The sequence below is a fragment of the Passer domesticus genome, chromosome 1 (genome assembly GCF_036417665.1).
Source record: "Passer domesticus isolate bPasDom1 chromosome 1, bPasDom1.hap1, whole genome shotgun sequence".
Classification (NCBI taxonomy): domain Eukaryota; kingdom Metazoa; phylum Chordata; class Aves; order Passeriformes; family Passeridae; genus Passer; species Passer domesticus.
The window spans coordinates 33,677,295-33,692,975 of NC_087474.1; the positions used below are offsets into that span (position 1 = coordinate 33,677,295).

General features: G+C 39.7%; 1 protein-coding gene across 2 annotated transcripts in view; it reads left to right on the top strand.

Annotated features, from left to right (window-relative positions):
* The window catches only part of CREB5 (cAMP responsive element binding protein 5), a 254,644-nt gene that overhangs the window by 84,777 nt on the left and 154,186 nt on the right, over nucleotides 1-15,681 (top strand). The window lies entirely within an intron of this gene.

A 15,681-nucleotide genomic window follows, 5' to 3' on the forward strand; every position in this document is an offset into this window, starting at 1 on the left:
GCGGGGTTATACATGAAAATGTATGGATAAAAAGATTTATTAGTGGACCAAGAAAGAAGCAGCAGTATAGATTCATTATCTGTCATTTGTAATTTGGTCACATCAATTAAGTGATATATGCAAAAGCAGTCACTGTCCCCCATCATTATCTAAAGAATTGATGATCAGCTTTCAGTCTTTTCAAAATAAAACTGTAAAGTGAAATCCTGGCTTTGAAAACTGAAATTCTAGTTATGCTTGAGTTTTCTTTCAAGATTCTTGGTGTAGGCCACAGGTTCTGTATCTCCCATGGTAGCTGGCATGGCCCATGGCACTGAGCTCTGGGCTGCCCAGCCATGCAGAGAGCACAGATTCCATCTGCTGCCCTAGTTTTGTGCTCTTGGCCAAACTCCTCTATTTTCCTTTTTATTACTATTTCAGGATTTGGTTCTTAATATATAAATCTGGTAGAATGGGTCATGTAAAGCAATTTGATAGATGTGCCCTCTGTGTATGTTACATCTTGTCAAAACACAGTGTTTGCTGAATCCACATGCAATACCATTTACCTGTGAATCCAGTGAAGTTGTTTTATATATGTCCCATTCTGTTCAAAGAAAGGGGGCTGGGCGGGAGGGAAGGAGGGAGAAACAGGGGTTTTTTCAGTTTTAGAAAGAAAAACATTAACTAATGCCATTATTTGCGTTAAGGATGATTAAGCTCCTGTTCAAATTGTGACTTAATAGGTCTAGTGGTAATTATGATCCTAATTAAAAGCATAAAAAAACCCCAAACAACTTTTAATACTCAGTGGTGAGGTGTTTTATGTAAGACTGTACTTGGCTTCCAAACAATTGTTTCTATATAATGAGAAAAAAACTGCATGTGGTTTTGCAAGACCCTGTCAGTCAGGTTTTAGGTTTGTGTTGGTTCAGGGCCATGGTGATTAGAATCTCCAGAGTTGGTGGGGTTGAGGATAAAAAGGCCTTTTCCTAGTCAGTGGTGTGTCTCACTTGGGAAACTTTGTCATGACATATCTTAATTCTTCCCTGTGACTGAATCACACAAATGTTTCCTAAGTCTGAGTCTAAAGCTGCTTTCTTGGGAGGTAATTGTCAGCATTTTAGTCTCTGTGTGAGTTGGTGTGTGAATGAGACTTATGGTGTGACCTCCAGCGTACTCTGTTCCCCATTCTTCCCTCTTCCTAGGAGGTTTTGTTTTTTGTTCATGGTGTGTCCTAGGAGATAATTGCTGTATTTTCAACTTCCTCTACTTGCCAAAGTGTTGACCATCCTTGTTTGTCTTCTTTTCCTTCAGTCTTTTCCCTGTGATGTCTGTTTTACTTATTTAGAGAACATATCTTGTCATTTCCATTTATCTTCATCTTATCCTTCTAAATGTGCTAAGAATTATATCCACGACTCATTCATGAGAAATACAAACTGGACAACGGTTCTGGTATTAAACAACTGGAAAAAAAAATCCAGATGAATTCAGAAATTATTTGAGGTCTTCAAAGTCTGGTCATTTTGATTTAGCCTTGCAAAGTTGAGTTGTTTAGCTACTTAACAAGTCACAATTCTGAGAACCTCAAATCAGTGGGTTTTGGTTGAGTTTCCCTTTTTTAGAAATAATCTGAATTTGCCCCAAAGGGTAGATGAGTCTTTACCATGAAGAATTGTGCCAGGGAAAATGCCTTTTAATGAGCAATAAAACCAGCAGAGAGAAACTGGGTAAAACTCTCACTGAGTTCTGTAAGAGCAGGATCAGGCCCTGAAGGTTATATAGAACCATCTTGTAGCAATATTCTGATTTTTATCACAACCACAAATATTTTAGTGTCAGACTATGGCCAAGCCACCTGCAAATGTTTATGATGGCCTTGGTCCAATGAAAACAGGGAACAGCAATGAAAGTCTTCATTTAGCCCCTGTTTGTAGGCTGAGTTCTAGTAACAGAGAATGGGACCCACCTGTGCCTGCACACAGCTCGTTTCATGGTGAGGAGTGGGCGAGTTTGTAGCAGCTGATGTTCCCAAGGGGTGTAATTTTTCCCTACTTTCGTTTCTCCTTCTTTTTCTTCTCCCTCTCCCTCTAACCCTCTCCCTCCCTCCCTCCATGCCTCTCTTTTTTCCTATCCCCTGCTCTGGGGGCTTGCACATAAAATGAGATATTGACACAAGGCATGGGAAAACATGACAGAATGTGCATTGTTGGGCAAGCCTTACTGGCACAATGTATATCCACACATTGTTTTAGGTATTAAGCTTCAGCTACTACTGAACAGGCACCCAGCCAGATTAATCAGATAAAAGGAAGAGCATGAAGGTTATTAACTTAAAAAATAAGACAGGGTGCAGCCCCACTTTCCTCCCACCATGTTCCTTTTGTTGAGAACAAACAGCAACATTAGCATTACAGCAAGCTAGCAGGTTGGTATAAAGGTCCCTGACAGTATTTATGTGGTGAGGCAGTCTCTAACCTCCTTGCCATCCCTCCTCCCTCCCAGCCAAGCCTTCAGCATGTGGGAGGAATGCTGGAACTAGTAACTACTTGTGCTGATGAAAAATCAGTTGAGGAACACTTAGCAGTGAAGGGTGTCTTTGGCTGATTAATAGCACATCATTTCTAGATAAGATACATGGAGGAAAAGCAGTATGGCACATGGAGGAAGGCAAGAAAAAAATGATATAAGACATGCATTTGTCAAAGGTATAGAAAAGCAGATAAGCTGAATCAGCTCAAGATATGGGACTCTGAACTAGGCTGTACAATAGCAGTGCTTGTCTTCTTTTTAAAATAACTCAATTTTTTCTGTGACTGAATATACAGCAGTGTGTGAGAGAGTTCTGGGCAGACAAATTGGTGACAACACAGCATGGTGGTTGCTCTATCTGGATACATCTTTGGCTAGGAAAGATGTATTTTTCAGGCTATCAATTACTGTAGGTAGCTGCAACCTAACAGCATTCACAGAGAAGGTAACTTGCTTTCAAGCTAGTTTTTCAAGCTAGTGGTGGACTTAAATAGTATTTATTCCAGCTTGAAACTCACTGATACAGCTCTGCAGCTGATAAAGAGCATGGGAGGATGGAGGATTGTCACAGATGCAGCAAGTGGTTAACATTGTAGTAAATGGAGAGTGAGAGTGAGTCCAGTTTCAATGAACTCAGGCTCCAAAGTGGACATAGAACACTAACCATGTGATGTAGATTATCTGTTTTTAAAGTGTTGTAGAGCATTTTAATCGAGATAAGATGGTCTTCTGGCACAGCATCAAACGGGAAAAATTGCAACCACATTTGGTGAAATGCAAGCAGGTAGAAGAAAGCAACAAAAGGAGCTTGGAAGATGCTTCTGGTGCCTTGATGTTCTGAAGAATCATGGTACCAATGGGAGAACAGCCTTTCAGTCCCCACATGCAGCATTCATTTAACACCTATGCATTGCCTTACTGTTCTTCTCTCTTGCCTCTCATGGTGCCACGTGTGTCTCTCTGGTTCCAGTTTCTCATCTCTTCATGGGTTTGAAGACTTTTCAAACAAAAGGGCATAGGAAATGGAATAGTCAAAAAATTACTACTCCATGCATGTAGTGGCACTAACAAAGGTTTGGTGACCTTGGCCATTTGGAAAATGAAAAAAAAAAACAACTTCTTTGTCTTAACTGGAGGGTCTCAGGACAGATTGTCTCTGTGGCAAGCAAAGCAGTTTCACCATAGCAAAATCTGAGACTGCAAATGCTGGTTGAGTTTTCAGAGTATCCTGCTATCATCCTTTATAGCTCAAGAAAACAGAAAAGGCTTCTGTAAGAGACAATCACAGGCAGAAACCCTTCCATAATGCAGCTAGCTCTGGAAGGCACTTGGAATAGGCGAGTGACTGAGAAGGGTCTTTGTACATCCAAGAAAAATTGTCTCTTTAAAGTCTTAGTAAGTTGGTGGAGTGTGTGGCATCAAAGAGGCCATGGAATGATGTGCTTTTATGAAATTCAAAGATTAGTTCCCTTTCCAGGAAATCTGTGCTAAAAGCCTCTGTTCCAACTCATGTATTCGAGCTGAAGTTCCACAGTATGTTGTGAGATGAGAAGAAATGTGCAGTGAGGGATGAAACACCAAATGACCATTCAGTGGCTTGATCAAGTCCATTCCATAGCCTTGATTATGCAGCATGTAAGAACAGCAGTGAGATCACTGGAAGGGGAGGGGAAGACAGAGCATCTGACACTGTCATTCTGTGCAAATTTTTTTTCCTGTCTTTGTAGTAAAAGTTGGGCTTTAATTCCTGTTTAATGGCCCTGCTTCTTTTTCCTCTCTCTATGCTAAGACTTGTTTTCTGTAGTCTCTTCTACCACACTGATCTTGGCCAGCCTTGATATGGAACCCCATCAAGCCACATGTGAGCAGCAGCCACAAGTCAGTGGGAAGCTCAGGTGAATTACTTAGGAAATTATTACAGGTGACCCATTCCCAGGAACAAGTTGTCTCATAGCTTAGCTTAACAGAGAGGGTGATGAGGGAGAAAATGAGCTGGACCCTTTCGAGCTGTTCATCCCTTTTAGCAAGCTGCTGCCCAGGTCCACACATTGGCCTGCAGGCCGAACCATGCTGCTCTGTCTGTGATATTTAGAAGCTCTGTCTGCTCTCCAGCATCCTCTGCTGTTGTATGTTCAGGAGTTGCTGACTCAATTTTTCCTCATACTGCTGAGTCAGGAAGAGAAAAAGCAAACAGTGCCAGTCTGTGTGCCAGGCACAGCACAAACCAGTGGTTGTTCACAACACCTCTCTTCTATCTTCAAGAATATACTCCTCTGCCTTCTCAAAAAACTTTTCCTTTCTGTAAGGTCTAGGAAGGGGCTGGAAAATACTGACATATATCGAGGTAACTTTTGGGGGACTGAAAGGAGGATCATTAGCCAGGTAATAAATAGTCTTGATGAATAAATAGCCTAATGAACACAATGTTTTACACTTCATACTTTCTACTTTAAGTTTGTTAGAAATGTTGCTTTCTGACAGCAAGAACACCAAAACCAAAAAGTGTAAGGGATATTGTAGGACTTGCTGCCCACTAGCTCTGACTAGGATTATTGTATCGTGTTATGAGAAGAAACCAGCCCTCTCCCTCTCCTGATGGTTGTTTGAGATAGGCAGTGAAAATACGCCTAAGCCAGTTCTCATGCAAGTGATTTCTAAGAAATGGATCATAATGTTTTTGTCCTGAAAAGCTTGTCCCACCCAAGAACGATAGGAAAACAAGGTTAGAATATGTACTGCACCCATAATTTTATCTGAACAGAAATACTGAGCTTTCATATGCATTGGTTGGCTCTCACATCAGAGAAAGTCATAAATAGAACTTAAATATGATATATAGAACTTGGAGAATCTAGCATTGATTCCTTAATTTTAGTGGCTGGTATCTCTTACATACCTCCCGTATATATATATATATATAATACACACTGTATAAATCTTCTTTAAAGGTGTCATCAAAATTTATGGGCAGAGCTTCTGATTTATATGACTCTTTGAACTAAAACAGATGTAAAATCATTTTTGGATGGAAGAGGATCTCAGAATTGCAGCGGGTTTGATATGACAAATCAAGCTTTCCCTAGACCAGAAAAAGATCATTAGGGCTCTGCACAGCCGAATCACATAGCTCTGCTCTTCATCACAGGTTTGTGCTTAACATGCCCTGATGCATGATTCCAGTGTGTGTTTTATCCAAGTGTCAGCCTGTTTGACAGGTAACTAAGCTGCAGTAAAACACTAACTAAAACAATACAGACTTTGTTTGGTGTAAGGCTTTTTAAAAAATTTATTTTCATTTAAGCAACTAATTCACAGGTTCCAGAGAAGCAGCAAGCTTTGGGGTGCTGCCTTACACCATGTTAGTTCAGAGAAGGGCTTAAAGGCTTGCTGGAGGTGACACAATGGCTATAATGAGTAAAAAATTAAGACCTTTATGTGCAAAGAATTCTGATAAAGATTAGTTACCCACTAAGAAATGATGACTGTATCTGTTTCAATAAAGGAATTGGCACTGATGTCCTTAACAGAGAATGCCTTGATTTTACATTATTTGTCTTGCCAGTGTCTTTTTTGAATACTTCCAAAGGAATATAAAAACACACTATAAGTTAATAAAGTGTTAACACTTCGGGTTGTTTTTTTTTTTTCTTTTTCTTTTTTTTTTTTCCTATGCTGGTACCTGGCTGCAAACCAATTACAATAGTTCAGAGGAAAGTGCCTGAGGGAAAACACAGGAATTACAGACTTTGTGTAAAGTGTATGGATCCTATTTTACCACCTGTAAAAGTAGGCCTCTTTACGAATTGATGACTTTCAAAATCAATGGTACAGTACAGTTCCATTTAAGGCATATATATGGTTCTATTTATACTTATGGTCAGGCCAAATAGCATTTGAAAAAAGAAAAAGCAACCAAAAAACAAAACAAAAAAAACCAAAACGCCAACAATATGAATCAAAGGCATGGGTAAATCTAAGATGACAACATTACCAAAATTAGTTCTTTACAAAAATGAAATTATGCTTGATTTAGAAGAAAAAAAGTAATTTAAATAAATCTGTCATTTTGGAGACCCTCTAACAAAGTTCCATGTGGTAAACCATAAATTTAAATTCTCTTAGCTATGTTTAGTAAAAAATTGCTGAGTTGAGCAAGGAACTGATGGCTAGACAGAACCTGCAGGTAGATTGAGAGTGCAGGAAAAGTGTTCCTTGGAAGAAGGAACAAATTAGAGAGTGTGTTTTAGAAACATTTTCTGCTATGAGCATCTGTGTTCTGCGAACAGAGACGTTTATTCTGGGCTCACATAAATGAAGTGGAATTTTGCCAGTAAAAGAAGGGGTTGTGTTGCTCCAGTCGTAGGATCCAGGTCCTAATTGGTTTATGAAATGAAGGGGGCAATCTTTGAGCTATTACCAGCTTCCTCTGCTGCAAGTGAAGTGAATCGCAGCTGTTCTGATAGGGTCCATAAAACTTGGTGAGGTAATAAAATGTTTGCAGTGAACAATTCTCAAAATGGGTGAAATCCAAATCCCCAGCTTATTTGACAGTATTAAGAGAATTGAATGTACTTCCTAGGGAATTCCGAATATTATGTTACTTTTATCTAGTTCTTTAACTATAAGATCCAGGCTCCCTGGTGCTGTAAATGTAAGGGCGCAAAGTAGCATTCTTCTTTTTTAACCCTACAGATTGAAATGCATTATGTACACATGTACATATGTGATACAGGAAAAAGCTGTGTTCATTGTTCTTTTTAATGTTTCTGGTTTGTGCTTTTTACTTCTTTATACTTTTCTGTCTCCCAATCTCTTGCTCTGTTTTGGTGAGATTTTTTTTAAAAAAGCATGGTTAGTATCAAATGATCCTACACAGAAATACTTGTGGTGCTTCTAATTACATGATTTCTTTAATGAAAACAATGGCTGTTGATCTTTTAAGTTTTCTTCAAGCAAAAACCTAGACCTGGTTAGAAGTCAGATATCCTAGCAGAATAGTTGTTCTAAGCAGTTCAGTTCATAGTGGTTTTGACATAAAGATATTTGATGTGAGTTCAAGTCCAAACTGACATTTTTGGGTATCATATATATTGAGGAATTCACAATTTTCCTTGAGAGCCATTCAATGCTTGTCTAGAGTTCTGTTATTCTTCTCAGCATTGCCATAATTAAGCATTTTATGAAGGGCTTGGACATCTTTAAACTTTGTTTTTTCTCTTTATTCTCTGCTTTGTAGAATTGTCTGTGATTTCCCAGGCAAAGACAGGATGATTGCACTGTTGAGAGTAAAATGACCTAAAAAGAATACAAATAGAGAGCACAATGAGAAGTTTCTTAGCATAATGAATTGGGTTTCCAGGTTAAGTGACAGCTTGTTGGGCTTGCTGCTCATCCCTTTTCACACCTGAAGCTAGGCACTTATACAACCCAACACTGAAGCTTCCCCCTTTACCTCAGTCCTTGAATGACAGATGTTGCTCATCGCATCTCAGACAGGCTGTTCCCTCAGGTGTCTGGAGAGTGACCAGCCAGCATTTCAGCCACAAGGTGCTGTTTGAAGGGCCTCGGATCCTTCAAGCATTTTGCAAAGAGGTGCTGGCAACAGTGGAATATCTGGTTCCTTTTCTGTCAGGTGGTTGCTCATGCCGTGTGTCCCTGGCTTGTAACAGGCAGTAGGGCTGTCCAAGGTATTGCACAGGAAGATGTTCAAAAGATGCACAGGTCTGAATGGTGGTGGTCTCCTGGAGCTTCTGGGCAGAACTGCATGCAGAAAGCTTTCCTGACATACTCAGAGCTAAAGCTTGTGTTTTCAGCAAGTGTTTTTGAGCTGTTATTAGAAAATGTCCCTGGAGAGATGAACTGCTGACTTAATGCGCCTGAAGGAATCTCTCTTTGGACATGCTGGACTTCATGAATTCATTATTGCTGTGAATTGTTGATGTAGCTTTTTTGGGCACCAGATGTAAATTAACATAATGAAAGTGGGCAAAAGGCAGCAGTAGTTTTTAAATATTCAAACAAGACAGTTAAGCTCAACAGGCTGTTGTGGGCGACTGATTCTGGTTGAAATACAACTACAATATCTGAAGATATTAACTGTAGCTGATAACCAAAGGAAACCAAATTTTAACTGATCTTGTATTACTTTTCTCAATTTGTGCATGTTTCAAGGAGTTTTGTCTGAGATTAGATGGCACAGATAGATTACCAAGTTCTGACTGACAGTACGTAGTACATCTACAGTCTGTAGATGACAATTGTCATACACCAAATTGGCATACACTAAATGGAAGAGTTGTGTGGAAAACTTTACCCTCTTTACAATTAATTTCCTTCTTATTCTGTTTTAATTTCTTCTTTCTCTGCAGTCTGTTCCAGGCCCACAGAAGAAAGAGAGTTGTTGTAGAGTGTTGTTGAATTTTTTCTGATCTATAGGGAAATAAAATAGGAAGCAAAATAATATTTCTACTGTGAAGTAGCAAAGGAAGTTGCTACTTCAGTCATTGAGTTCCCTTTGTGCCATACAAAATGGATGTGGAGAAAGATATGGAATCTGGGCTCCATGACAGGGAAGAAAATCCATACTTTCTTCCAAATTTTCCCCTGGCCTCTATATTGTTCTATTGTTCCAATAAGAAATCTGTGACTCAGAGGATTTATTCAAAATCTATATAAAATCTAACAGGCAAAGTTCATTCCAGAAGCCATCAAGTGAAACTATACTTCTCTGTGGGGAAAGCTGGGGTCCCTTCCAGTCTGGTCTTTTTCTGTATACAGCCTGGTAGCATGGAGCTTTTTGTTGCACATTAATACAACATCAAGGGTTGTGGGGCCCTAAGTCCTATAAAGCAAATGCTAGAAACAATATTGGACCCAAGCAGAACCCATAAATGCAGAGGGAAGCAAAACTCCACACATAAAAGAAAACAGGGTTTGAGAACAAAAGCACAAAACCACATTTCAAGCCTCAAGGGGAAAAAAAAATCAGTTTTTGTTTTGGAAGAAGCATCCTTGGAAATGTTCAATTTTTCCTTATTACCAAGTTGGGAAGCTGTAAGTTGTGTCCTTGAAGACAGTATATGTATGTATGGATAAATGACTCCTAGCCAAAAAAACTGTCCTATGTTGACAAGAAAACCCCACCCACCACTGAGTTATATGTTTCCTTCTTACTCCTCCTGCTAGTCCATTAGACAAACAGGAAAGTAGAGACACCCCTGCCATGTTTACAGGCCTTGCCTTGTTATTTGTATGATGGACACAGAGCTAAGAGCTGTGTTGCCAACACTGCTTATTGGAAAAACCTGGAAATAATTAAAGGACCTCATTTGTTATTGCTCATATGTTCACTAGTGGAAATTACTTGAGAGAACATTTCTACTGGTACAGAACAGTGCTTGGTAACAGAACTGTAGAAAATTGACAAAGACAAAAACAGCTTTGAGGAATGGGATGTAAAATATTATTCTAAAAAAATTTTCTACACTGGTTTTGAAAGGGTGTTTTTTTTTGTGTGTGTGTGTTTTCCAGTAGAGAAAAAAGAATGTAATTTGCCTGAAGTAGAGGATGACTTGTAATGTTTTTACTTGTTACTGATTTATTTACTTGAATGAAACCTATGAATTACAGTGGGAGTTTCAGTTGAGTAACATTCAATATTGTGTTGTTATTTTATTACTGAGTCTGCTGAGTGCTCATTTCTGTGGTGTCTTCTTCCAAGAGCTATGAGCACTGTGAATCTTTTTCATGTTACTTTTTCAAAATCAAGGCTGTGCATTGCAAAACCAGCTACCCAGGCAAAGGGACTTTTAGTGTTTCAGCGCACTGCTCCCTTTCTGCATGCATTTCTCCTGAGCTGTCTGCTTAATTCCAGATCTGCTCCCACAAGCTGATACAGGTCTTTGTTTACGAGTCGGGTCACAGGATACGAGGTGAGTGTACCTGTTGTACAGTGCCTTGCTTGTTGTTGTTGGGATATGATGTGCTTTTCTGAGTGGGAAGTGGCAGTACTGTTGTTTCACTTGAGCAGGCATATGGCAGAACACAGTGCAACGGAGACAAGTGTTGATGAGTGAACAATGAGTCATTAAGGCAAAGCAGAGTATTGTCAAAAGAAAAAAAATCAACAATTCCAAATCAGCTCAAGATCAGTATCTGAAGATTTCAGGAATTTCTGTTTGCAGTTGCTCTCTGTCATGTAGTGTGTGTTGGAAGCATTCTCTGTTGTGACATTTGCTGTGGCAATGTGAGGCATACATATGTTTGCATGCTCGTGCAGTTTTTCCAGGAGGTGTGATCACGTGGAGTTTCTCCTGCGTGCTCTTGTTCCCTCCGCTTCTCTTGCTTTGCAGAGTTGCAGGGGGACAAAATCTTTTACTGTAAGTTGTGACACTTCTACTTCCAGTTCAGTGGTGGCTCCAGGGTTCAAACTTGCAGCCCAATAATGAGCCAGGCTAAAGGGCTGTACTGTCAAGAATAAAGCCATATACTGTAACTGAGAGTAATCAGTTTGGATCGCATTCTCAGATTCTTTGTATTAGCTTTATCAGGTCAGGCCATCAGAGAGCAGATAGACAGGTAAGACCAAAAGACCTCTGAACCCAATTAAAGTTGTACCACAAAGAAATCAAATTCATGTGGTTTACATTTCAGAAAGTTACATTTGGTGGGCTGTACTTACTTTTATTCTGCAACGTAATGCAGACCATGTGAACATTTGAAACGCTTTTAACAGTTAACCAGCTCAAATAACACAGAACCAGAGCAGCAATAAAGAATGAATTAAGACTGATTGCAAATGCAGCCAATTTTTTTTCCTCATAAAGAAATATAAAAGGCTGATATATTTAAAAACTACCATATATATAGTAATTTTGTCTTCAGGTTTTAGCATGACAATAGCCATTCTCATATCTTTTAAAATAAATGTTTGGATTAAAAAGCAATCCTAAACCCACAGTCTTTTTTTATTTGCAGTGTTTCAGGATGAGTTTGGATGTGCTGTGGAACCACTGATAGTCCCATTGATGCACATAGTTTGGGAATTGGTCATACAGCTCTGAGATAATCCCAAGGAGCTGACATTTAAAATACTTGGCACAATAGGAGCATGAGCATGAGAGGATAAGAAAATAGGTATTTTATTAGTGTCCACTTTCTTAAAAACTGTAGATGTGTGTGCAGCTTTTCAGTCACAAGCACTTCTTGCTTGCTGACATTAGATAGGCCTTACATGCACAGCAAATAGTTTAAGCTGGTGCAGACTGCTGTGTGTTCAGTTTTCCTTTTTTCTAAACCAAGAGTCTGAATGAAAGTCTTGAAGCCTCCAGGAAACTAGGCTAGAGGAGGACAGTGCTAAATGTGCCTGTGTCGTGCATCTAACTTCAGGGAAGTGATGTGGTTTACATGCAAATGGAAGAAAAGTGACTGGCTTGCTTAGCAGCAGAATCATTCATTTGGATCACTTTCCTCATTTTTTGCTCTGTAAAGATTCTTCAGGACTTTGAGATCTTGGTGTTGGGGAAAGAGATCGGGCCCGCAGTTCTTGCCTATATGTTAAATTTTCTCCTGAAGGAAGAAATTCCTACAGTCCCAGCTCTTTCCTAGGGTCTCCAAGACACTGAAATGCAAAGCTCATGCCATTCTGCTTTCTGGGCCACCTGGCTATCAGTAGCCAAGCCCAGCTTCCAGCCTTGGGAGATGCTTGCTATCCTGGGTGGATGTAGTTCCTTCCCTTCAGCAGCTCTCCTGATGTGCCTGTGTACAACAGCTTTCCTCTCTGCTCCTTGTGTGGAACAGGTTGCTCTCAGGTCTTTTTCCCCTCTTTTCCCATGAGCTTTTGGGGCTGATGTGGTAGAGAGGGCATTCAGGCATGGGGCTCTCAATTTGGCTGGATTGAAAGGTAAGGTTGTATTTCATCCAGATGCTTTTGTGGCTGCTATTCTTCATGTGGGCCTTAGAAGCTGATCTTCTCTCCCTGAGCTGAGCACCTTGAAGATCTGTTGTCTTGCTTACTTTTCAGAAGCAGACAAGTAGAGAGGAAAGAGCTGGGTGTTTGTGGGTTTTTTTTCTTTTTTTCTTTGAAACCTTAGTTAAATATGTAGCAAACCACTTGTTTTCTGTGAAGGAATCTTCCTTGTATCACCATTTCCAAGCAGTGAGTGATGTACTGCTCATGGAATGCAAGCTGTTTCAAAGTATACATGTGGGAAACTGGGGCTGCCACTGCTAATTCACAGAAATGCTGGGACTGGAAGAAAATCTGCGCCTCCACTCATGCACAGAGACTGTTGTGCTATGCACAGACCAGAACTTGTGGGGTGAGAGGGAATACACTCCTTGCTCTATCTTTTTTTTTATGTGCTGGGTTTGGCAGCCTAGTTCAAGATACTTGCATGGAATTAGTAAAAGAGGGGTATGTCCTGGGAAGGTTAAATGTCTACTGCTTCTAATGAAGCTGCTGCTTCCTCTGTCTAATGAATGCTGCTTCCCTTGTCACTCAAAAATGAAAAAAGCCCCAAACCAGAAGACTTTGTCAAGTTCTTTACAGAACAGAAAGTAAAGGGGGAAAACATTTTGAGTTCTGATGGTTAGAACAACAAAGGGTTCATCAAAGAATGGAACAAAATCAAGTGGATGTTGGACAGAAAGCAGTGGCAGAAGTTATTAAAAGTGCTGGACCTAGGAAAGTTCATTTCGGTTTCTTGTTCACCACTGATTCCTTTTGGCAAATTTCTTGGTCTCTCTCAGGTTTAGTTCACTAACTACAAAATAGGAAAAGAAATACTCCCTCACTTTACAGGAATGTTAAAATGAATTTAGGTATTACAGAAGAAGAAGGTAAATAGGTTCCTCTGATACAATGTCTTGAACATTTGATATCATTAAACATCAGGAACTTTACTCAGATTATAGTTCTTTGCCCCAGAAATAGAGAAGAACTGTGGTATTGTGTCTAAAATAACATGCTATTAATTTCCTGGAAGCTAAAATAAACTGCTGAAGAGTGAGACAAGAGTGAGAAAAATGAGCGTGCTTATACTAGACTTTCTCCAGGCATCATGTTAATCTAATGCCCACCTATGGCAGAGGGGTTGGACAAGATAATCCTCAAAGGACCCTTCCAGTGCAAATTATTCTATGATTCTGTGTTCTGCACAAAGGAAACTGAAATGGAAGTTAATTATCAGACATATTTATTAAAAGAAACAAATGGTAATATACACAAAAAATATAACTAAAAGTAATTTCCTTTAACTTTTCAAAATCAAGATAAGGCAAAACTAATAAATATTAAGATCTGCTGCAAAGGTGTTCAACATATTGAAGTGTAGGAGGGCTTTTGTTTTCTTTCTCTTTCTTCTTTTTCAATTAAAATTTGAACTTTTTCATTAATTCCATGAAAAAAAAATCCTCTTAAATCTGACATTCACAAATCCTGTAAGCACTGATTTTTCTTTTGAACAAGTATTATGCTTTGGTTATTTTTGCTTTTCTCATTCCAATTAATTAATTCTATTGTAGTAGCTCTCAAAGACTCTAAACCAGACTCCATTATTTGCAAAATACTCAAAAAAGAGTGTTATGTCAAGAGAAGTACAAGCCTGAAATCCTCTCTCTTGTCTTCCATCTCTCTATTACAGGCTTTCTTCTATCTTTTTAGAAGGTATCCATTCATTCATCATCTTTTGTGTGTGTGTTTTCCTTGTTTTCCCCAGACTAGGCTGTGCAAACAGTTTTAGTGGCAGTCAGACTCTGAGGAAGCTTTCCATCCTAATTTCTTTCCATTAATGAAAGTTATGAAGCACTGCCAGTTTGAATACTGCCTGTAAACAAGACGTGAGTGAATTCAATGCACTTCCCTAACCCCTCTCCTCCACGGGGAGTGGGACACCAGCAGATAAAAGTGGCGCTATGACAACAAACGTTGGAGGCGTATCCATGCAGACTATTTAAATGAGACAAAGCATTTTAGAAAAGAGGAGATTTAAGGTTCCCCATACATCCAAAGGAGCTCCTTTTGCTTCCTCCCAATGGGAAGAGCCTGTTGAACTCGAGGAGTTTCCTGCATTGCCTTCAGTGGACAGGGCAACTGAAAAGGTGATTAGAGGCTGTAGAAAGGCACTGCATGTGCTCTCATGCCAGCAAATGTGAGCTTCTCACTTGGGTATGAGAATAGCAAGCTAAAAGACTAGGAAAGGAAATCCAGTATGCTGTACCCTGAAAATGTATGGCTTCTATGAGCAGGGACACACCAAACACAAACACTGGACTATCCAGCAGCCCATTAAAAAAATATCTTTCTAAAATAACTTCCACCTGGTGTGATCCTAGGCTCTTAGAATGGATTGTTCCAAGAACAATCAAGTATTTTGCTTTTTTTTTTTCTAGAAAGATATTAACAACAGATCAAGAATTATACTCTCCAAACAATTAATGCAGCCTATGGCCTAACCACAAAACTCATTATTTCCAAAAAGTCCTATTAACAGAATGCTGCAGCAACCTTTCAGAGCTGCTCCCACATCTGATGACAACAACAATAAAACACTGTGCTATTTTCTTACCTCATAAAGTTGTCATCTCAGCACAGCTAAACATCTGAGTTGCCACCCGGCCTGTAAACATCCTTATGTGGGGAAGGTTATCAAATAGGTCATGGAGAAGCAGCTCTCCCATTATCTAGAGTATTATCTAGAGCCCTCAGATTTCCTGGAGTCCTTTCTATCTGGTTTAAGGCATGGTAACGTTATAAAGACACAGCTATTCCTTGCCCATTGCTAGTCTCTGATTTACTAGCTTCTACTAATGGATAAAGACTGAGTGCTCAATCTAATCTGACCTTTCAGGCGTGCTGGCTGTCAGAGTGTGTTTGCAGCCACCCTTTCTATCTTAACAGCGTCCCTCTAGGAAAGTGCAGCAATTTCAGGAGGAGAATACACTCCCTTTGGGTTACCAGCTTTAATTCTGTGTCCTTCACAACTTCTACTGTTGAATGTAATAGACTTGGCTGCTGCCTCTTGGAACAGGAGCAAGCACTTCACTGTTCCCATCCTCTTCTAGCAGGGCCCCTTTCCAAATGTCCTGTGTTGGACAGGTAGCATTCTGTGCAGCATTCACATCAGTTTGATAACCTTTAGTATCTATTTGCCATGCCAGCCTCTAGAG